The sequence below is a fragment of the Pipistrellus kuhlii genome, unplaced genomic scaffold, assembly GCF_014108245.1.
Source record: "Pipistrellus kuhlii isolate mPipKuh1 unplaced genomic scaffold, mPipKuh1.p scaffold_m20_p_8, whole genome shotgun sequence".
NCBI lineage: Eukaryota > Metazoa > Chordata > Mammalia > Chiroptera > Vespertilionidae > Pipistrellus > Pipistrellus kuhlii.
This window is the reverse complement of record NW_023425584.1, coordinates 61878300-61902014: the sequence shown is the minus strand read 5'-3', so window position 1 is coordinate 61902014 and position 23715 is coordinate 61878300. Positions and strand designations below refer to the sequence as shown.

The window sequence follows — 23715 nt, the reverse complement described above, 5'->3', positions numbered from 1 at the left end:
ATATGGTCCCTATTCTCAAGGCATTGAAGGTGAAAGACATACAAATAACTACAGTATGATATGACAAGTACTACAGGAAAGGTTATATACAGGTATTTAACTCTAAAAAGGAATCAGCATGCTGCCTGGGAAAATCTGTGAACATTTAGTAACAGAGGGAAAGTTTCACCTGAGCATTGAATGATTAGGATGAGTTAACTAGAGTAAGTATGTAAGATTAAAATACAGGCACACACACACAAAAAAAAAATGAGCAAAAACTCAGCAGCATCGTAACAAAATCTCCTTGGGTAGCTTATAGAAGACAAGAGGGAGGGAACTACAGAGTAGCTGAAGAGGTCAAATCAAAACACAGGCCAAATCAAAAAAGAAGTGTTGACCTAGCACAGTGGTTGGCAAACTCATTAGTCAACAGAGCCAAATATCAATAGTACAACAACTGAAATTTCTTTTGAGAGCCAAATTTTTTAAACTTAAACTATATAGTTAGGTACATTGTTATTAACTTAATTAGGGTACTCCTAAGCAGGCCTTTGCTAAAAACTCAAGGGGCCAAATAGCCACATATGGCTTGCGAGCGCAGTTTTTCGACCACTGCCCTAACATTAGCCCTTGGACTGATGTGTCATGAGTTCAGTTTGAGTCATGAGCCTACATGTACCTCAATTGCAGGCTTAATTTCCAGCCCCCACCCAGGAAGCCTGCAGGAGGCAACCAATCGATGTATCTCTCTCCCATTGATGTTTCTCTATGTCTCTCCCCCTCCCTTTAACTCTCTCTAAAAATTAATGGAGTAGAAACCGGTTTGGCTCAGTGGATAGAGCATCAGCCTATGGACTGAAGGGTCCCGGGTTCGATTCTGGTCAAGGGCATGTTCCTTGGTTGTGGGCACATCCCCATTAGGGGGCATGCAGGAGGCAGCTGATCGATGTTTCTCTTTCATTGATGTTTCTAACTATCTCTCTCCCTTCCTCTCTGTAAAAAATCAATAAAATATATATTTTTAAAAATCAATGGAAAACATATCCTTGGGTGAGGATTAGCAAAAAAAGGGGCGGTGGGGTGGGGGGACACTCATGTCATGCTAAGGAACTTATTTACTCATTTATACACATGATAAACCACTAAGAGTTTTAAAAAAAGAAACCATATGATGAGATATAAATTTTAGCAGACCAATTCTAGCAGCAGTGTGGAAGACAGATCAGAAGGACAAGAGACTGAAGGACTAAAGATTAGGAGAAAAGTTAGTGACCCTTATTCTAGTACACCATTGAACAATCTTTCCTCCTATATAATAAAGGGTTAATATGCAAATTACCCCCTATGGAGTTTGACCGACCAGGAGTTCAACCACTCGCTATGACGTGCACTGGCCACCAGTGGGAGGTGCAGAATGAAGGCAGGCCCCAGCCGGCAATGGCAGCTGAGGGAAGGAAGCCCCTGATCACAGACCAGGCCTAGGGACCCTATCTGTGCACGCATTTCATGCACTGGCCTCTAGTTCTAAATATAAGGTAGTGAGGGCATCCTATATAATCCTATATAATAAAAGGCTAATATGTGAATCAATCAAAAGGCAGAGCAACTGGTCACTATGATTCACTCTGACCACCAGGCAGACTCTCAACACAGGAGTTGCCCCCTGGTGGTCAGTGTGTTCTCACAGGGGGAGTGCTGTTCAGCCAGACGCTGGGCACATGGCTGGGGAGCACAGCAGAAGCAGGAGCCTCTCTCTCCTCTGCAGCAGAGCTAAGGACCCCTAGGAGTCCCGGGCTGCGAGAGGGTGCAGGCCAGGCTGAGGGACCTCCCTCCCCAGTGCACAAAGGGCATGCACCAGGCCTTTAGTACTGAAATAAGACATACCAATATGGAGAAGTAGAACACATTTTGAGAAATATTTAAGAGAATGTGTTAGCTAAAATGTGGGAATGGTGAAGAAGAAATCTAAGATATCTGCTAAGTTTCTGACTTGACTAATTAATTCAAAATTGCTGAAAGAAACAAATGTTTTACTCCTACAGCTAATAGGCCTCAGGACCAGAATGTTCTTTCCAACTGTAGAATTATACAACCTATTCAAGGTCAGACTACCATGAAGGGAATGTAATCTAAGTCCCCAAACACAAAGCAGTACACCACCAGAATGGGGTTTGGGGATAAAGCACAGAAATAAAAAGACCTTAGAAATGGGTGGCTAAGTGACTAACAGCCTGAAGTGGTACACTAATTTTTCATAACTTCCAACAAAACTTTGCCTCACTCATAAAGATCAATCAGGACTGAGGACCACAACTAAATGTCAAAGGTATGTCAGTCAGCCAAAACCGGTTTGGCTCAGTGGATAGAGCATCAGCCTACGGACTCAAGGGTCCCAGGTTCAATTCCGGTCAAGGGCATGTACCTTGGTTGCGGGCACATCCCCAGTGGGGGGGGTGCAGGAGGCAGCTGATCGTTGTTTCTCTCTCATCAATGTTTCTCTATATTCTCTCTTCCTCTCTGTAAAAAGTCAATAAAATATATTTTAAAAAAGCTATCTGGCTGGTTAGTAAGCTGACAAAAAAAGTATGCACAATCTGAGTGAAAGAAATTAAAATCCATACCACCCACCCACCCCCAAATGACAATTCCAAATGTCTGCAACTAAAGCGATGGATAAAAGTCTCAAGATCAATAATGGCAGGGAAGAGAAACTGACTATATGTAAGAAGCATTCTCATATAAGTATTTTAAGAAATGTATGTGCTAGGTACAGGTCAAATATTAAAATGTGACAATAAATTTAAACAATCATTCATTCTATTTATAGAGTAGCTACTAATATACCAGAAATTGTACAAAATATAAACAATTTTTATTGATTAATGGCATATTTGTATAGAGTCTGTGGCTTTCAGTAACCTTCAGTATAAAGTTACTTTATATAATATATTGTCCTCAAAAGGGATGTAATATTTTCCATAATTACTATAAATCTACATAATAAAAGGCAATATATGACAGATGTCACAGAAGAACTGTTATAAGAGCTCAGATAAAAGACCACATTCCGCTGTATCTGATGATAAGAAGCCTTCTTTGGAAGAGACACATGTGAGTTGGACCATAAAGGTAAGGAGTATTTTATGGGGCAGAGATGGGAGAAGAGGTTAACTGAATCAAAATTATTGGCATGAGTGAAGCTATGGAGCCAAGAAGACAACAAATATATCTGCAGATGAGTATGTGCACAGAACACAAGTCCAGTAAAAGGTTTCATGGTCAAGTAAGCATGGGTGATAAAGCATATCCCCAACTGTCTTAAAAATTAACTTTATAATAAAAATTTATGCGAAGTTTCTCAAGTTTATTTTACTCAGGAATGACCCCTCAATCCCATATAACATCATGAAACTAAAATTGAAACATTACATTAGCAAGAATTTATTCTGATACAAATTGTCAGCCCATATAACATCTGACAAGATACTGACTTTTCTCAAAAGTTATATTACTTGATGTTTCATCCTGTTAATTTTATTAGCTGAATGTATAAATTGCTATGCCATCTACATTTGTCTTCAAAAAAGTATGCAATGGATAACCTGCAGTAACCTGTCAGCTCTGAAGAAAATTTCCTAGATTCATCAAAATTTTAGTCATTCAAAAGTTAAATGCTAGATGATTTTAAAAGGAAAAACACAAATATAAGGCTCAGACTGTCACTCAAAGAAAGGTAAACAAAAATCCAACAAAAAGATGCTATGGAAGTCTTACACTTTGAAAACCAAATAATTTTCATGATTTTACAAGACAAACTATCAACTACTTTCCCTACGGTCAAGAAACATATTTTTTTTAACTTTGTTCAAGGCAAAGTTGCAAATGAAATCTCTCCATATTTCAGCAATGAAAATAGGCAGTTTCCCCATAGGGGTTCTTCCTCTCTCCAATTTGTACTTAACTAAGGAACATTTATCTTTAAGAATCAAAATGAATCATAGCTGCAATGTTCATATACTAGTGAACATGTGGATGTTCGTATACTAGTACAAAAATACCCCAACGGGGTTTATTATAGTAGGATGAGTTTCAAAGAAAAAAAAAAAAAATACTTTCCAGAGTTTCTATAATTTTACATTACTTTTATATTTGGGAAAAGAAATGGACCTATCATGCCATCCCTCTCATCCTTTCATTTCTTGTAACATTTTAATTAGTCCTATCTGCATTGAGAGCAAGAGGTCTGAAATCATGCCGGGCTTCAGTGTCAGTTCTGACAATTACCGAGGTCTTGGGTAATTAATTAAGTTCTCTATGCCTCCGTTTCCACATCTGTATAATAGGAACGCTAGTAAGTACCTACTTCATGGAGTTGGTGTGAGAATTGAGATAATCTACAAAAAACTACTTAGGAAAGATCTTGAGTCATAGAATTCACTCAATAAATATTAACACTTATTATGTCATACTGTATGTTTTAGATCACTGCTGGTAAGTTTGACTAGAAACTCAGCTGAAAGTTCTTCAAAGTAGTCAGTGGCCAAAACCCACAGAATATTGCTTTGATATCTTACTATAGAGATCAAACCTCGCTTCCTGAGCGGTCTGAAAGTTATTACCAACATGTCACAACAGGAAATGGAAAGCCTACCACCAACATGACCTGGAAAATAGACAATTTACTAACATAAAATCATAACCTCAGCAAATATGTCTCCTTGAACTTTATATATATGCAAAACCTGGTCAAATATTGACATTCCTAATGAGTAACATGATTGAAAAACACATGCTACAACAATCTCCAATTAATGATCTACATGCTCAACATTCATCTTCTTAAAATCATCTGACCCTTTTTTCAAACAAAGAATCAGTCTTTTGAGTTATTAGACATAGACATGTGGGAATCACATAAGGAAATATAAATGTAGAATCACTATGTTGGACATCTGAAAAAAATATGATCTTTTTTTATGTAAGCTATACCATAAAAAAAAAAGTCTTTGAAGTGTGTGGGAGGTAGAATACGGGAGCGGAATGAAATTTGTCATATATTCTGCCAACCTTGGCTGTTTCTATTAACCAGAGGTTATAACAGCATACTCAATTTGAGAAATTCTCTGCAGATCATACCTGTTTTTCTAGCCATTCTATGCAATCAGCAACTTTTACAACAAAAATAAACAATATATACATTAACATTTTAACTCCTTTATGTACTCTTGAGCTACACCGTATTTTCTAATTACTCACAAGGGCTGGTAAAACTGACATCAGTTAAATTGCTTCCATAAAGACCTCATCAAGAAACATATCTTCTACGTTAAATTTTGGAGATGAAAAGATAAGCCTTTCTGTGAAGATTCAACAATCAATGACACAAGCCACAATGATGGTGCAGTGACTGAATTGCATAGAAAGTTTATAGTTCTCAGAATTGAACTTTTGAATTACAAAAAAAAAAAAAAAAGGTATGGCCACTGTTGATTCAACTCTAACAAATATGCATAATGTGCATGTATATTACTTTCTATGTGCTCCAGTTTTAAAATGCTATACAAATAAAGCATGGGCAAAATTAATTTGAGAGTCTCAGGACGCTTCTAGTCCAAGTTTAAGCCCAAAACTCCAACGTTTTATATATATACACACACAAACTGTGTCTTGGTATACACATAAACCTAAAAACTAAAAAGAAAAATAAACCGATATTTACTTTAAATGTGGGCACATTTGGCGAAAGGAAATCCCACTCTCTGAGTTCAAATTTACCAATCTTTTCCTTGAAAACTACTTCCATCCTATTCAAAAATCCTTCGACGTTTCCTGGACAAAACAGGTGAAATCATAAAGAATGTTCGAGGGTACGCCTCTAATGAGGGTGGACTTAACATTTATGTAGTAAATGTATTCTAAGATAAGCCAAGATAACAATCCTTGGTGTCAAAGTTGACCCAAAGCCCCGTGAACAGGACAGCTCACACATGTTCCCTTCGCAGAATGCAACTCACCTTGCAGCTCAGAGGCATAGCAACGTCGGTGGCCGCTTCCTGAGCTGCCCCTGGATTCTGCATCTGCTTCCAGCCTCAGCCCTCGCTAGCCCCGGGAGCTCCGCCTGATGAAGCTCAACAAAAACCAAAACTATCGCAATTGAAGACACCTGGCGTTTCCTACGGAAATTTCGCCCGGTGGGACTCGTATCTGGGTCCTCCTTCCAACACGGTCACGGCAGTAAGTTAAATCCGCTTGCTTTGGGCCCTCGAGTCAACCTGTTTCTCTAACCCAAAATTAAGAATAAAAAACTCCAGCATCCCTTCTCTCCTAAGAGACTAACCCTAAACCCATGGTCTAACTCGGGAACGACGGAGAAGGGCTTTCCCAGCCACCCCACCCTCCTTCCTCTACACGCGGCCCCGGGCGAATTGGGACTACGAGAAAGGGGCTGCAAAGGCTCCGAACCAGAGCGTCCCCGACCCACGGAAGGGGAAGAAAAGCAGCAAGAATCCAGAGCGCCCGACAGGTGCGTCGGCGCGTGACGTCACCGCGTCGACGTGAACGGCCGTTCAGCGTCCGGGCCGCCCCAACAGCTCCGCCTCCGGCCGCGGTCGTAGCGGCGTCGGCGCCTATTGGGTAATGCGGAGGTAGTGGGCGGGGCGAGGAGGAGCCGGGGCGCCGGCGGGCGCTGCGGGGCCGCGCAGGGTGTGAAACCCGCGCTGCGCATGCGTGCGCGTCACCCTGATTTGGCCGTGCGCCGGGCTGCTGACCTCGGGGAAGGAGGGAGGCGGACGCCGGAGGAGCTGGCTCCGAAGGCCGCGGCGGGCGGGCGCCTGCCCCTGCGTCCTCGCGAAGCCCCGGCGAGCGTCAGTCCCAGAACTGAAAAAGCAAAAAGCCGCTGGCGACAAGCGCTTACTACTTAATTCTCGCTGAGATCGAAGAGAAATGTGGGCGTTTGAAGTGAGACCCGCGGCCCATGCTGCCTGTGCTCACAGGTCACGGGCGGGTGGTGCCATGGGGTCGCCGCGCCAGGTTGGGTGTCTGACGTGCATGTAGAGAAAACCGATAACCCGAATGTAACCACCGTGCACTTTCAGAAATAATGCTTGCAGATTACGTATTTCAAGTGTAAATGCAATTTGCATATAACAACAATGTGGTTTTGAAGGGTTTTCATCGTGGATGGACGGTATCAGTCACCTAGATTCAAAAATTCCGCTATATGGGTGTCATCTATAATATATTTGGGTGTATTTTTTTACCCCATGGAGCATGTGAAAGAAGGATGCAGACATTATACCTTAACCCTGTCAGGGGTCTTCAAACTACGGCCCGCGGGCCACATGCGGCCCGCAGAGGAGTCTGATCCGGCCCACCAGGTTTTTTGGGCAGTGAGCGTAGCCGAGGTGTTACAGTAGGAATTAGTACACATGTGTCAAACACAAGGCCCGCGGGCCAAATCCGTCCCACCAGGCCTTGCAATGTGGCCCGCACCGCGCTGTCATCACTGCACTCCTCTGTGTTTCCATCACAATGACAGTTTATGACTGTTCAGTAAACCATTCAGCCCGCGATTTAGGCTGGATTTTAGATTTTGGCCCCTTCTCTGATTGAATTTGACACCCCTAAATTAGTAGTTCATATAGTCCGGCCCTCCAGCTCTCTGAGGGACCGTGATCTGGCCCCCACTTTAAAAAGTTTGAGGACCCTAACTAGACTGACGATCTTTTCACAATCAGAATATCATTATCACCTGTTAAGCTAAAAGGCCAGTTACCTGCTCCCAACACTCCTAAAATATAGTGGTTGGACAGGCATAAGGTAACAGTTGTAGGTGTTCCAGTTCAAAAAGTAGTAGAAGCGAAGATGGAGTCACTGTTCTCAACTGCACAGTCACCTACCACAGGTGATGAAAGAGTGCCCCTTTCTTCGCCATTTAAGGAGGTGGTTTGGGGGCAAAGGGGTGTTGTTTTTGGGGTTTTTTTGAGGGGTGGGGGAGGTGAGAAAAGGAAATCTCCTTAGTGATACCCTAACCCAAGAGGGTTTTTGTGCCTTAAGAGGCTTGAGCACTAGCTTTTTCAGCTCATCTGTTTCCACTCTGATAACCTCAACAGATTCAAGTCACTCATTCATATCACTTTCTGATTCTGGATCACCACCAACCCATGAATCAGGTTTTTCTCTGTAACTTTATTTCAGAACCCCCTTTGCCCTTCCCCGTCACTAGCCTTACATAAAATTACAGGGTTTTATGCAGTAGATTTCTCTAACTCTGAATCTCAGACCACTTTAAACAAGTTGGCAAAAAATATCAAAAGTTTTTGCTACTAATCCTGGAACAATGAGGTCTGGTCACCCAATATGTACATTAATCAGAAGGACTTTCAAGGGACCTTTCCAGGATCAAGATAATCAGCTTCTTGCAATTAAAATAAACTATACCCACTATAATAAGTATTCTAAAAACTGTTAATCTAGTTTATTTGGAAAGCCTAAAGATTAAAAAGGCCTTCTAAGGACATATCTTAGGACCTGCCAAAATTAGGGATTCTGTTTCTTGTTGCCAGGAAAATGTACACTCCAAGAGAGACATTCTTTTGAGTGTAAAGCTTTGAAAATTATAGGTAGCAGGTAAAATAACTTTTTTTTTTTTAATCTTGTGTTGCCCTGGCCGGTGTGGCTCAGTTGGTTGAGCTAGTTCCATGCACCAGAAGGTGCATGGAAGGTTGCCAATTCCATTCCCAATCAGGGCACATTCCCAGGTTGGGAACCTGTAGGAGGCAACTGAACGATGTTTATCTCTCCCTCTCTCTCTACAATTAAAATTTTAAAAATAATTTTCATAACATATAGTGCTGAGTAATACCCAGATATTATCTGCTTCATTTTTTTTTTTTTTTTTTTTTTTTTTTTTTTTTTTAGAAATTACCTCAATGCATTGAGACCCTCCAAATATACTACCACATAAGCTATCCTAGAGGTCATGGAATCAAAGGCTAAAACATCATGAGAAGCAAAGGGAAAGAAAATTAACACACAATAGGGTGCAAATGAGATGGAAAGACTCGAATTGAAACCTGTCATTATGCAATGTTCATATGTCCTGTCTCTCTTGGCCCATTAGCTTTCCTGTTGATGCAATTGTAATTGGACCAGAGCCGGGGTTTGAGCAAGGGGACAAGGGTGGGAGGTACCAATGACACACTCTGACTCCATTGGAGAGATGCAGGGCAAGAATATCTGGCCACAGCTATAGCTTGCCAGGTAACCTACTGAGCAAGTACAGTTTTGCACTTCTTGAACAGGACGTGTGGACACAGTATGTTTGTCACCACTGAGTGGCAGAACTAAGACTTGTGAATGTCAAATGTCTCATGTATATTTAGTGTGTAAGGAATGTATAATGTTTAATGAATATTAGTGCCTCTTGTATGTTTAGTGCCTCATGAATATTAAGGCATCTCTTGGTCATTTCAGCATTTTCTATGTTACAAGTGTATGCCCTACTAACTTTATCTGACCACTATGTCTCACAGATTTTTAACTTATCCATGCTTAACACATGAGTTTTGTCCATCCTATTTTTTTTTTCTTCCAGGGAATAATTGAGTATTCTCAAGTAATACAGTCCTGGGTTTCAGAGCTGGTATTATGTCCATGGTGATGATGCAGTCAAACTTCTTACGACTCCTTCATTACATTTATCAAGGTAAATTTAGCGGAATCTTAGTAATTCCAAGCACAATATTATTTTATTTTATTTTATTTTATTTTGGAAACTGTTGAACAAGTTTCTTAGACTTTTTTTTTTTTTTTTTAAGAAAGCAATGTTGAAAAAAGAAGCAAAAACTTTTCTAAACTAAATGGATTTTTTCACAAGAGATTTTACAGACATATATTTTCTTCTCTCACTGCAGATGGATAGCCTGCAATCCAATTTTGGAAAGAGGCACACAGACTCTGAGAATGAGAGACAATAGTCACAGTCTGTTAATCAATTATATGTGCTTTCTGTGATCCTTTTATTAAAAAAAATCATAAATTCACTTATGGTAGTGTATTAGTTCCTTCATGGATCTTACAAGTGGGCAAGAACAAGTCTACTTATACATTTGGATCTGTAATATTGTGCACTGCTTTATTCCTTCATGAGAACTTGTTTATTTTAACATCAATTGTTTCTGACATACACAACCATTTTGTCAGGAGTTCTCAACTTAATGTATCAGAACTGTCTAGGGAGCTTAAGAAAAAAAAACAAAAAAAAAAAAACAGGGGTGGACCTCACTCTCAGAAATTCTGTTTTAATTGTCCCAAGTTTGGGCCTGAGTGAGCATATTTTTAATTATTCCCAGTTAATGAGCAGGACTCAGTCAGAACCACTACATTAAACAAAGTGCTCTGTGATGGCTTGGTGATAAAACAATAGGTTCCACCTGAGGAAGAACTTTCTCTGTAATTCCCCTGGTAATTTTATTAGAGAATCTGGTGGTGTTAAACCTCTTCGACAGACTTGGGTGTTTCAGATAGTAAGGAGAACAGCTAGATTCTTTGAACATTTTCTAATGTGCCCTAATACAAGCACTTCCTACAGAATCTCATTCCATCTTAGCAAGTGTTCCAGAAGGGGTCCTGTTAATTGGGGTTCTTACACATCCTTTACTTGGAGGGGAATGATAAAGAAGTAGTTTTCTAGGGCTGGAATAATACACAATAAGGAGTTTTTACAGATCCTGCTTTTCCCACACATTACAAAAATATATACCAATCAACCTGATCTCCATACTCTGCTCCTGGGGCCTTAGGAGGATAGGCATTTGTATTAGTAGCCCATAAATTTAGTGGCTTGAAACAGCAAAAATTCATTATTTTAGAGATCTTCAGGTTGGATTTCCAACATAAATCTCACTGGCTAAAGTCAAGGTGTTGGCAGAGATGTGCTTCCTTCTAGCTTTAGGGATGAACCTGTTTCTGTGCCTTTTGTAGCTTTTGAGGCCACATTGGTTCATCACCCCTTCCTCCATCCTCAAATCAAGTTACAATGGGTTAAGTTTTTTGGCTTTATATATATATATATATATATATATATATATATATATATATATATATATATTATTGATTTCAGTGAAGAAGGAAGAGAGATGGAAACATCAATGATGAGAGAGAATCATTGATTGGCTGCCTCTTGCATGCCCCCTAATGGGATTTGAGCCCTCAATCTGGGCATGTGCCTTTGACCAGAATCTAACCCAAGAATCTAACCCTGAACTCTTTAGTCGACAGGCTGTGCTCTATGCATTGAGCCAAACCAGCTAGGGCTTGAGTCCTTCTCAGATCCTACCATTTTGAACTCTTTTACTTTTTTCCTCCATTTTAAAAATATATTTTACAGAGAGGAAGGGAGAGGGATAGAGAGAAACATCAATGAGCTGGCTCCTGCATACCTCCTACTGGGGATGTGGCTGCAACCAAGGTACATGGCCTTACATGGGAATCAAACCCGGAACCCTTGAGTCCAAAGGCTGATGCTCTATCCACTGAGCCAAACCAGTTATAGTGAACTCTTTTACTTTTAAGGACTCTTGTGATTACATTGAGCTCACCTGGATAATCCAGAATCATGTCACTATTTTAAGGTCAGTTGATTAGCAACTTTCATTCCCCCTTGCCATGTACCTAACATAATTACAGATTCCAGAGATGGGGGTAGGGGCTGGGATATCTTTGAGTGGTCATTATTCTGCCTACTATAAGTTGCATAAATTATCTTTTGACCGCAGGTATTATGTGCATTTTTAAAAGCCCTCTGGCCCAGCTGGTTTGGCTCAGTGGTTGAGCTTTGACCTATGAACCAAGAGGTTACAGTTTGATTCCCATTCAGGGCACATGTTGAGGGTTTGATCCCAAATATGGGGTGTGCAGGATTCTTATTCCCTGACCCCAATCAAGTTGCTGTAAATTATCTTTGAAGTAAAAAACCTGGAAGTAGGAATAGTTCCTGTAATAGCTGAAAAATACATGGAGGAAAACAACAACACTGTTCTACAGAAAATAAGAGAAATGAATAAAGCTATTTCATGTGTTTGTGAGTTTCAGAAAAAGAACTGTAACTTTATTATGTTTCACACACATTGACAAGAGGGTGTGAAAAAGGGATTAAGCTATTCTATTAGGAAAATAGTGATACGGTTATAGTCTAGAATTTCCTCCTGATTCCACCAGCATCAGGGAAAGAGTTGAAAGTGACTTTTTCTTTTCTTTGCCTTTTTCCCTGAGAAAGAATGTGAAATTATATTCAATAGATTTGTACTTCTGATTACATTTGAAGCCTTTAACATTGCAAATAATCCTCCAGGTTTATGTGATTCTTTCCTAGAAAACTCCTATCTAAGCCTCATTGGAACTTGATAGACCCTCAGTTATTTCAACCAACTATATCCTCAATTCAGTCTCATGAGGTGACTCCTTTTTCAGGCTCTGTACAGCTGAGGACTCAATGTTTTACTTTTTTCTTCCTAAAAATAGGTTATGATCTATCTTTTTAGATAGCTGATGCTTCCATGAGCTCTTGCAGGTGACCCAACCCAAAAAGCCAGAAACTGAAGAACTAATTAGATAACTCCTTTATCTTTGCTTATTGAGGTAAGCTTACCTTATTAAGATCCAGAAATTATTACAGTTTAAGTCCAAGCTATATATAGCTAATGATTAGTTCAAACTACATAAAGTTAGACAGAGTACCAGGCGTCTTCAAACTACGGCCCGCGGGCCACATGCAGCCCGCAGAGGAGTCTGATCCGGCCCGCCAGGTTTTTTGGGCAGTGAGCGCAGCCGAGGTGTTACAGTAGGAATTAGTAGTTCATATAGTCCGGCCCTCCAGCTCTCTGAGGGACCGTGATCTGGCCCCCACTTTAAAAAGTTTGAGGACCCCTGGCAGTAGACTTTCAGGAATTAGCTTAAAATAAAAGATTTTAGGATGTAAAGAGACAGAGTCCTAAATGTAAAGACACTCTTTTTCTTTTTTGTATGTATTACATGTCTGCAAGAGATCTGGATTTTAGAGCATGCATTTCCTCATATTTAAAGTTTAAAGCCTTCTTTTCTTCAATCACAAAAGATTGCTTGTATGTCAGGATAGCTTGATCAAATACATATATCTACACAAATATGTGTTCTTTTAATAACTTCACAAAGGGAAAATATTCTATTGTAAATCTACCACCAACTATTTGCTTAAATTTGTTATCCTCTAATTTGTTTCACCTTGCTGCCTGCTTTCTGGAAAGAAGAAATAACAATACCTACTATATGTCTTGAATATGCTAATCCATATAATTTGCATAGTGTTCAATCCACTGTGAATAAAGAACGATATATTTCTGTAAAATCTCTAGTTGAATACCAGAGTAATATAGCTAGTCCCTTTCCACTTGGGATAGTATAAAGCACTATTAATAAAGATTTAAAGCATTTTTATTTATTTTCTACCAGAAAAGAGGCCCATAACCATAACTTTAACCATCTTTAATATACAAGAATATAAATAATTATTAAAAATTTAAAAATTATTTTAGTGTTGGCATTTCTTTTTCAGAATGGAAAATATTGTTATAGTATTTCTTGATTATTAAAACACTTTCTTTTAAAAAAAATTATTTTAGAGATTATCCTCTAAAATAATCAAGCAAAACATCAATCAGTTTGCTTCCCATATGTTCCCTGACCAGGGATCAAACCCACCACCCTTCAGTGTATGGGACAATGCTCCAACCAACTGAGCCACACTAGTCAGGGCACTTTTTCTTTTTTTAATTGACAAAATGATAAATGAGAGAGAAATCCATAAGCAGATAAAAATACAAATAGTGAACTTAATATATGATAAAGTTTACATTTCAAATTGGTGGAAAAGGAAATCACATATAATAAATGGTTCTTGCATAACTAGCTTTTCTTCAAAAGAATATAAAGCTAGTTTCTCTATGTTAATCATGTACAAAAATAAATTTCATATGTATTGAAGTTATCAAACAAAAGACAAGAACATTAAGATTATTTAGATGGCTTTGAGGGTGAAAGAATATTTTTTTGGCAAAATGAGAAACAAAAAAAAAAAAGAGAGAGAGAGAGAGAGAGAGAGAGAGAAAGAGAGACTGCCAGGTTTGATCAAATACAAATTTTTATACCACCAAAGATAACATAAAAAGTATAAAAATGTTAGTGAGAAAGTGTCAGAATATATTTGTTCCACAATATGACAAAGGGTTAATTTCTGTGTTTTACAAATAGCACCTACAAATTGATTTTTTAAAAAGATAAATGGAAAAAGGGCAGGAGATATAACAGACAGACACAGAGGAAGAAATTCCAGGTTTTTGTAAAATTAAGAGAAATACATCAAGTGGTGGTAGAAATAGGCTACCGGAAGTTTGAATTTCTTAAAACTTTTGAAAAGTAATCAAGGATGTAGTAGATAAGTCTACAAATTAGGCCATCATTGATCCCTCCCTTTCTTGTCAATCTTGCCTGGCCTTGAACCTTGTTTTCACCATAAATATGGAAGAAGTGACCTTGGCCTAGCCTTTAAAACACTGGCACCTTTGCCCTGGCTGGGTGGCTCAGTTGTTTAGAGCATCATCCCATACACCAAAAGGTCACAGGTTCAATTTCCAATCAGGACACATTCTTATGTTAGGGGTTCGATTCCTCGTAGAGATGCATGTGGAAGGCAATCATTGATGTTTCTCACATTCCCATCTCTCTCTCTAAAAGAAAAAAACTATATCCTTGAGTGAGGATTTTAAAAAAAAGACTGGCACCTTCTATTTTTTCCTTATGTGAAGCCAGCTTTTATGAAAGAGGAATGACTCTCTCAAGACCATAATGTGACAACCCAAGCTACCCACGTGGAGGGAGAAAGAGTTGAGGAGTGCCAAGGCACCAGACATGTGACTGAACCTTCTCAGGCCATCCAGTTCAGCATAGCTGCCCACTGAATGAAGCTGAGTGAGCCCAGCCAACAAAACCCTGCCTTATTTCCTGACCACAAAATTGTGAGGAAATAATAAATCATTGTGGTAGGCCACTAAGTTTTATGGTGGTTTGTTACACAACAATATATAACCAAAGCATAGGAGTATCTATTCAAGTAAAAGAAAAAGCATACTTTTGACCCAGCAATCCTATTGAATAGATTTTGGTACATCCATATCACGGAATGTTGATAACATTAACAAGAATTAGTTGAACTCTAGAGATAGTCATGACATACTGTTAAATAAAATGCAAATTGCAAAACAATATGTATACTATAATCTCATTTTAAAGGATTAAAACATTATATGAATAAATGCTATGTTATGAACTTACAAAAAATGTAGATATTTGTAAAACTATTAACATTGACTTATAGGAATAAGCATAGGGTGACTTTGGGTAGATAGAGATATAGACCTTATTTTTATGTACTTGTGCTATTGAGTTGTTGCAAGCAACAAATATATTTTTTTGTTGTTTGAAAGAAAAATCCAATAAAATTTTTAAATAAAAGAAATCAAAGAAACTCAAATATTTTTGTTATAAAAAGAAAAAAATTAAACTTTACAGAAGTATATAAACCAGAAAGGGAAATCATTGGGTAATCTTAGTTTTATAAAAAAATATTTCTATTGATTTCAGAGGGGAAGGGAGAGGGAAAGAGAGATAGAAACATCAATGATGAGAGAGAATCATTGATCAGCTGCCTCTTGCATACCCCACACTGGGAATTGAGCCCACAACCTGGGCATGTGCCCCTGACTGGAAATGAACCTGGGACCCTTCAGTTTGCAGGCTGATGCTCCATCCACCGAGCCAAACCAGCTAAGGCTGGGTAATCTTCTTAATCCAGGTGAGAGTAATTTGCCTTATTAACTCAATATATCAAGGGCATCTTTCTGTGAGTAAAAATAGATCCAAATAACCCCTTTTCTTTAAATCTTTTTCCCCCTTTCTTCCCCCTCTCCCCCCGACCTTTTTTAATGGCTTCAAAATATTCTATTGTTTGGATGTATTATAATTTATTTAGTTAAGTTCTTATTGTTAGAATTCACATTATTTCTACTTTTTCTGGTTATAAAAATAATAGTTATTCTTATAATACATCGTCACCTACTTCTTTTAGAAGTGAATTTGTTTATATACATATTGCTAGCATGCCTTCTACAAAAACTGTAGTAGTTTATAATTCCCACTAACAGTTTATGACAGGAGCAAAAATAATTGTCTAACACGTTATCTAACCATTCTTCACGAAAACAGCCAAAAAGAATTTGCTAGTTTAGCAATTAGCAAATGTTTTCATGTTGCTTGGCTGTACAATGGGATGTGGGTAGAACTAGAGTTATTGTGCATTCAGACACCAACATTCCTACTTACTAACTGGGTGGAAAGGTTACAGGAGGTTAGCCTTGAAGTGAGAAAATGAGGAAAGCAAGTCTATTGCATGGAGATTAAAGAGGAAATCAACTGAAGCAGATTTTCTCCAGTGTGCCAGACTGAATGACTTGCAGTGCCATCTGCTGGCAAAGAAGCCCAAAACTTTCAATTTACATGCTGGATGGGAATCAAGTTTGTCTTCTAAGCCAGACTAACTCAAAGACCCACAGGAGAACCCAAAGATGGTCTTGGTGTTGGTGTGTTCAGAAAGGAATGAAGGAAAAGGAGACAGATTTATTTTAAATAAAGATCTAAATCATTTGATCTTTGGGGGTCTCTGGCAAAATCAGTAGTGTCTCCAAGCTACATACAATTTGTGTACAACAGATACACCTTGGAGTTGTACCACCCTTCTTCAGCTTCAAGTTTGTAATTTCCAGTATCTTGGGATAAGTCACTTCAGCTGTAGGAATACAGGACAACACCCTTATTAGGAAATATGTCGCTATCTTAGAAAGTCCTGCAATGAAGAAAGGTACTTAGACTACCAGCCCTTTCAATATACTGACAATGAATTTATACACACATTAGATGTATAGGTATAGAATATCACATTATAACTTAAAAATTTTTTGAGACTTAAAATTACGTTCTTGTTTTAATCATCCAAAACATACTAGAAAAAGGCTTGCTTTTTAAAGCAAAATTACTTTTATAAATGTGGCATCTCACCCAGCTAGAGTGGGTTAGTTGATTGAGCCTTCACCTATGAATCAGGAGTTTAGTGGAGGGGGGTGGGACACATGCAGGAAGCAATTGATAATGATTCTCTCATCATTGATCACTCTCCCTTCCTCTCTGAAATCAGTAAAAAAAAAAATTTTTTTTTAATATGTTAGTTTTAAGTAAATAAAAGTCTTCAGGTTAAAACATTATTATTGCAGTGTCTTATGTCTGGGACAAATTTATGGTACGCTTTATTTCAGTGTTTTTCAACCTTTTTTGGGCAAAGGCACACTTGTTTCATGAAAAAAATCACGAGGCACACCACCATTAGAAAATGTTAAAAAATTTAACTCTGTGCCTATATTGACTATATATAAAGTAATTCTCTTGAATAGGAATCAAATAAACACAAAGAAAGTATTTTATAATTACTTTATTATGAAATATTAAGTAAACAAAATAGTGAAAAATTATAAAATTCTTGTCTTGTCTGCACCTACGGCACACCAGGCAACATAGTGTGCCGCGGAACAGCGGTTGAAAAACACTGCTTTATTTCATATCAACTTCTGCCATACTTCTTCAAACTACACACTCGTTTTTCCTTTTTTTTTTTTTTTTGTAGCATTATTTTATTTGATACAATTTGCAGAACCAGGGTCTCTGCTGGACAAGTAGAGAAATAGAAAGCTATACTACGGAAAGGCAACTATGACAAATAAGTATACTCGTAAAAGGGGCTCCTTGGACTTGAGAAAAGGCAGAGTTTACCCTGGGCAGTGTAGCCCACATCAGAAAGGAACTGGTGTCCCCACATTTTGAGATCCGTGTTTTCCTCCCTAGCTGGGGCTGCCCGCTGCTCTGCTAGCTGGCTGGGTCCTGGAACCTGAAGCAATCACTCGCTATCGTCCACCCCGTGTTGCTAGGAGAGGCCTGGGCAGTCAGAATGAAGTTCTGGTTGAAGTCCCGTTGTTTGTTGCCTTCAGACTTCACCATTCCCTAGATCACAACTGTGGTCTGGCTCGGGGTGGCTTCCCTACGTACAGGCTGGCAGTCAACCACATTGATCTGGAACTCACTGGAAGGCAACATTTCAAAAACCTCACTCCAGGACTCTCTGGTCCTGACCCGTTTCCATTCCACACCAGGGTGGCTGTGCCCAGGTAGAGGCGGGGCGGCAGGCGCCTCCGCTTATCCATGGTGGTGTAGTAGACGTTGACAAACTGCTCCGCAGCCCTGCAGGCTGGATCCACGTAGGTCTCGAAGTCTACGGATGCCATCTCAGGCTCTCCCAGGAGGCCTCCACCCAGGTGCTTCCTGCACCCGAGGGAGCCGGGGCTGCGCCGGCGAAGGCCGGGGTCGGCGTGGGCGGTGGCGGCAGCCCTCTTTCGGCGCCCCCCGTGGCGGACCACACCTCCTCGGAGAACCGGCCCCCAGAGGTCGCGAGGCAAGCCTGCGGGGCCTCCGCCACCCTCTGCAGCTCGCCAGCAAGGAGGCCCGGTTTTTCCTTTTCAATTTTCCTGCTCTTAACCAGTCCCGCCAGCAGGGACCTGGCCCCGCCCCGCCGTGGCCCCGCCCCGCCATGGCCCCGCCCCAGTCATGGCCCCGCCCCAGTCATGGCCCGCCCCAGTCATGGCCCGCCCCAGTCATGGCCCGCCCCAGTCATGGCCCGCCCCAGTCATGGCCCCGCCCCTGGCCACCTCCGGCTCCGCCCCTCTGCGCCCCTCCGTGCCCCTCAGAGCCGCTCTTTCCCAGCCACCTCCACTGCACGCTTGCTTCAGCGCGCTGACGTCACACGCCAGCGCCAGTGACGCGCCGACCACTCCCCCTTCTGCATTCGCTCCAGGCTTTAAGGGGCAGCAGGCTGCATCTTCAGCCCGGGGTCCCCAGCACTTCCCTGCAAACCCCCCGGGATCTAGCGCGGGCGTTGCGGGGCCGGAGGGCGTGGCAGCCAGGTAGCCTCCCAGCCCCGAAGGCCGCAGGTCCCCACCCCGCTGCGGCCACCGCCGGCCGCCGCATGTGAAGTTGGAGAGGCGGTCCCCGCGGCACTCCCCCGCTGCCGCCCCGCCGTTTCCAAGGGGCTCAGGAACCAGTTTGTTTCCTCCGTCCGGGGAGTGTGTACCCGTCTCACAGGGCGTTGCCCGAGTTGGGACCGAGTCCAACCTGAGCAGTCAGGCAGGGGCTCTGTCCAGGTGTGGGAGTCTCAGTGCCCCCCCCCCCCTTCACAGGGGGCTGCCAGCGGCTGGCTAGAGACTCGGTTTGTCTTTCAGGATGTCATTTTCGAAATGCGGGATGACGCCTCTGCCTCATTAAGTCCCCTAGGAAGATTGCTACACCCAGACTTTTGCTAATAGATCATCACCGTTATCCCTACTAACGTCCTGTGTCGTTGAGGTGAGTTTTACTTGGGGGAGGCAAGGAGTGATATGCAAAATGGCACAATCAGGTTGGGAACGAGGAAACCTTGCTTATGTAGGTATTGCTTATGGGTACCATAAGTGCGCGGAAAAGTAATAACCCTTATCTTATTAGAATGTTAATTCTCTAAGGAGCAATATGTATTGCCAAGCAGTCATTGGACATTGTTTAAGCAAAAATCTATTAAAGTAATAGGAATCTTAGTATGAATAAGCAGTCATTTACAGGCTTACAGGTTGTCTCCAACCTTAAGTTATACATAAATTTAATTAGAAAATGAGGAGCAACTGGTTGGCCTGTAATTTTATATTTCGGTTTCCAAAATTTGAAGAAATTTCTATATGCAAGGCATTAAAAGTTCTACTTTCAGAGTCCATGACTCATTTCTTATAAATATTCAGGCCTAATTTTTATTCTCTTAAGATCAAGAAGCAGAAAAATTATTGCCATTCTACGTTCCGTCAGAAATATTTATGAAGGATTAAGAGTAATATCCAATATAAAGTAATAATAGCCTTTTCTTATGATGCAGCGATATTGTAGAGATGATGGAGGGAAGCCAGATATGGAGAGAAGTAGTCCGTTGTTTTAGTTTAGGTTTGTCTGGTGTGAGAAGATCCACAGATCTTCATTTAAAATTGCCCATTGTTCTGGGTGAAAGGTAAGGAGCCTGTTTTGTGGGAAAACAGGTTTTTGCACAGTAAAAGTCACCATTAGTTTAGTAAGGTTTATGGAACTTGGCCACAGGAGTTCTTTTGAGGTCATTTTAATAATACATTGACATTGAATTCCAAGTAAATTTTACTCTAACCTACCTCCTAAGTTATGATCATGACCCCATTTCATGAATGTAAATTATTTACATTTTGGTAGTTTCCACCAGGAAAGCCATTAATTGTTGCCTGAATAGACTTACAGAGAAGAAGAAAAAATTTTTTTGGGGGGGGGAAGGGAAGGGAAGACTACTAGGAATCTTATTTTTGCTTTCTGCTTTTTTGAGTAACGAAAAATAAGGCAGAAACTTTTCTTACTGAGAAGATAAATTGGCCCTCTCCCATAATCCCAAATGGTAGTTGTTACTTTGGGAGAATTATATGTATGGATTGTAGCTGCGGACTGCTCCATAAGTAATCTATTGACATTTCTTTACCAATGTTTCCCTTTATGACATCCTGTCCATCATAAAGCTGAAATGACTTAATGTTTGAGATGGGTGGGGCTAAAGTTTTTCATTCATATACTCTGACATTTTTCATATTTCGCGCAAAATTATTATGTCAAACATTGCTTATTTATGGCTTAAAGAAATTTTTAGAAAAATGAGAGGAAAAATGTCTAATTTGACTAGAGGCAAGATATTTTGGGGGGGGTCAGCATAGTTGACATACTTGAAAAGAAGAATGATACTATATAGGAAAACGTTGGATGTCAGGATTAGAAGTTTGGAAATTGAGAACTGTTCAAGGATTTTATTTTATTTTTTATTTTTTAAAAATATATTTTATTGATTTTTTACAGAGAGGAAGGGAAAGAGAGATAGAGAGCTAGATACGTCGATGAGAAACATCGACCAGCTGCCTCTTGCACACCCCCTACCCGGGATGTGCCCGCAACCAATGTACATGCCATTGACAGGAATCGAACCTGGGACCTTTCAGTCCGCAGACCGACGCTCTACCGCTGAGCCAAACCAGCTTCGGCTGTTCAAGGATTTTAACTAGAAATACTGATTTAGGTAACATTCTTCCTACTTCCTATCAGTAGTTATTATTCTTCAATTTAATGTATTATTTTGGATAGATAAAACATTTATATAGTTTAAAAAGTCTTCTCAACTACTCAGTTTGGCCCTCTCCCATAATCCCAAATGGTAGTTATTATATGGGTTTGATTCCAAACCCCAGCAACTACTCAGTTTTTGGCAGCCAATATTACCAGTTTATTTTGTATCTCTTCAGATATTGGACATTGTTCTTAATTTCAGATATGTTACTTCTAGAATGTTCATTTAATTAAAAAAATACATTTTAGTTCTTTGTTGAAACTCCCCATCTTTAAAATCTTAAAAAATAATCTCCATCTTAAAAAAAATAACTTTGTTCATCTTTCTCTCTTATTTTCTTGAACATATTAATCATGGCTATTAAAATCCCCTACTGATAACTCCACAGTTGAGTCATTTTCAAGTCTATTGTGTGAATTCTTTCGTTTTGGTTGTTTTATCTCTCTGTTGTTTTTTTGTTTGTTTGTTTTTTAACATGCTTCATAATTACTGACTGGATGCTAGAACTTGTGATGAAACATCTTAGAATTTCTGGAACATTTATCCTCCCAAAATTGTTGTTTTGTTCTGGCAAGCTGATGGGATTATCAGTTGATAACCTTGATCTGTTGAGGATTGGTTTTAGTTTTGTTAGGACTAGCCTGTTTTATTCTTGCCCTGTGTGTGAACAATTTAGGAATGGGCTAACTGACAAGAGAGGAATTTACATGCAGATTTTTATTTATTTTTTAAAAATATTTTTATTGATTTCAGAAAGGAAGCGGGAGGGAGAGAGAGAGAGAGAAACATCAATAAGAGAGAATCATTGATGGGCTGCCAGATGGAGCCCACAATCTGGGCATGTGCCCTTGACCAGAATTGAACGCAGGACCCTTCAGTCCACAGGCTGATTGCTTTATCCACTGAGCCAAACCAGCTAGGACTTTGTAGATTTTTAGACTCTAGAGCTACTCAGTTTTTTCCTCTCCTATCCAGGATTTCGGCAGCCCTAAACCACTCTACACTCAGCCCACTAAGACTGCAGCTTTCTACTTAAGCTCCATTCTGCTTGCCACAATTTGAAAAATGTCTTCAAGAAAAAGGGTGGGGTAAATATGGAACTCACTAATATATTCCTACCTTTCAATGATTATAGCCCCTCAGCTTCTATCTGTTGTTTTATATATTTTACCAAGCGTTTATGATTGTTTTGGGAGGTGAGATGGTCTGTTAAGAGTTTCACCATCATGGTTGGAACAGTGTGTCACCATTTCCTAAGTACACATTCACTTAATCTCCCAGATTGTACAGGTATTCCTCGGAGATATTATCAGTTTGATTCCAGACCCTGGCAATAAAGAGAGTCATAATTTTTTTTTTTTTTTTTTCTGATAGTGGGTCTTGCCTTCATTTTGTTAAAAAAAAAAAAAAAAAGGCAACATTTGTGAAGCACAATAAAGTGAAGCACAACAAAATGTGTGTGCTTGTATATGGCATTTCTATTCTCAGCTGTGTCAGGATCTCCAATCTAGAGAAATCTCTAGTCTTCTGGGGATCTGAGAGAGGGGTAATCTCTTTATTGGGAGAGGAGGACAGGCAAACTGTGTGTCTGACTGCTTCTGACACAAGTCACCCAATCTTGTTTTAGTCCTAATATTATCCTCACTCCAGAGGCACCTGGTGCTTCCAATTATTGAGCTAGTCTGTAGTGGGAATTGAGTTATTTCCCACCGCTGGCTTGGTATACAGCTTTCTTTAGTCTCCCAAGCCAGTTGCTGCTTGTTTTTGTGTTTGTCAGCTTCCAGAATTTTGTTGCAATTGCTTTCTTTCCTCCTCTGCCTTTCTTATCCCTTCAAAGTTCTGTTAGGTTTGAGGAAGAAGTAGAGGTAACTATGTACGTTCATTTGATATATTTAACTATAAGTTGCAGTTTATTTTTTGACTTTTTGAAGATTTAGGCTAAAATAATGACTCGTGGCTTCTTTTTAGTTTTCTAAAGAAAAGACTTGGGCTATATCTTTCTGATATTTCTACTTTTTGTGGCTAAGAGTACAATTCTAAACAGTGTTGCAGTTTCCAGTTTTCTGACCCACTTGGCTCTTTTATTTTCTTCTCCTTGATTCTCAGATTATTATAGTTGTAGGGTCTTTAAGATAGCATTATGTTGAACTGATCAGTGTTTTTAAATGAAGTATCCAAGGCTCAGAAAAGTCAGGTGGTTTGCTTTTGTTCACGTAGCTTTTATTTTCCAAATCCTTTGCTTTGTTTGTTGTATCACATAACTCTTTGCTTTTAGGCTTTGAATATCTTTAATATCAGGCATTTTTTTTTGGAGATTGAATTGATATAATTGTAAGAGACCTTAAGAACACTTTCAAATTGGTATTGTGATTTTTATTTGATATTGGAAGCTA

The 23715-nt window shown here is 39.8% G+C and overlaps 2 protein-coding genes and 1 pseudogene across 15 annotated transcripts in view; 1 reads left to right on the top strand and 2 right to left on the bottom strand.

Annotated features, from left to right (window-relative positions):
- The window catches only part of CLCN3 (chloride voltage-gated channel 3), a 66105-nt gene extending 59590 nt beyond the window's left edge, over window positions 1-6515 (bottom strand). For 2 of the 4 annotated variants that reach the window (XM_036423629.2, XM_036423633.2), the window contains exon 1: window positions 5997-6513. The gene's annotated coding sequence lies outside the window, so the exon portion shown is untranslated. Of the gene's footprint in view, window positions 1-5996 lie in introns of all 4 variants that reach the window. The other 2 variants (XM_036423631.2, XM_036423632.2) reach the window with 2 other exon arrangements.
- An 11204-nt stretch (window positions 6516-17719) lies between these two features.
- LOC118711139 lies at window positions 17720-18629 on the bottom strand (annotated as a pseudogene).
- A 277-nt stretch (window positions 18630-18906) lies between these two features.
- Window positions 18907-23715, top strand: part of NEK1 (NIMA related kinase 1) — a 117043-nt gene continuing 112234 nt past the window's right edge. For 4 of the 11 annotated variants that reach the window (XM_036424101.2, XM_045576393.1, XM_036424099.2 and 1 more), the window contains exon 1: window positions 18915-19515. The gene's annotated coding sequence lies outside the window, so the exon portion shown is untranslated. Of the gene's footprint in view, window positions 19516-22297; window positions 22411-23715 lie in introns of all 11 variants that reach the window. The other 7 variants (XM_045576397.1, XM_045576396.1, XM_036424102.2 and 4 more) reach the window with 5 other exon arrangements.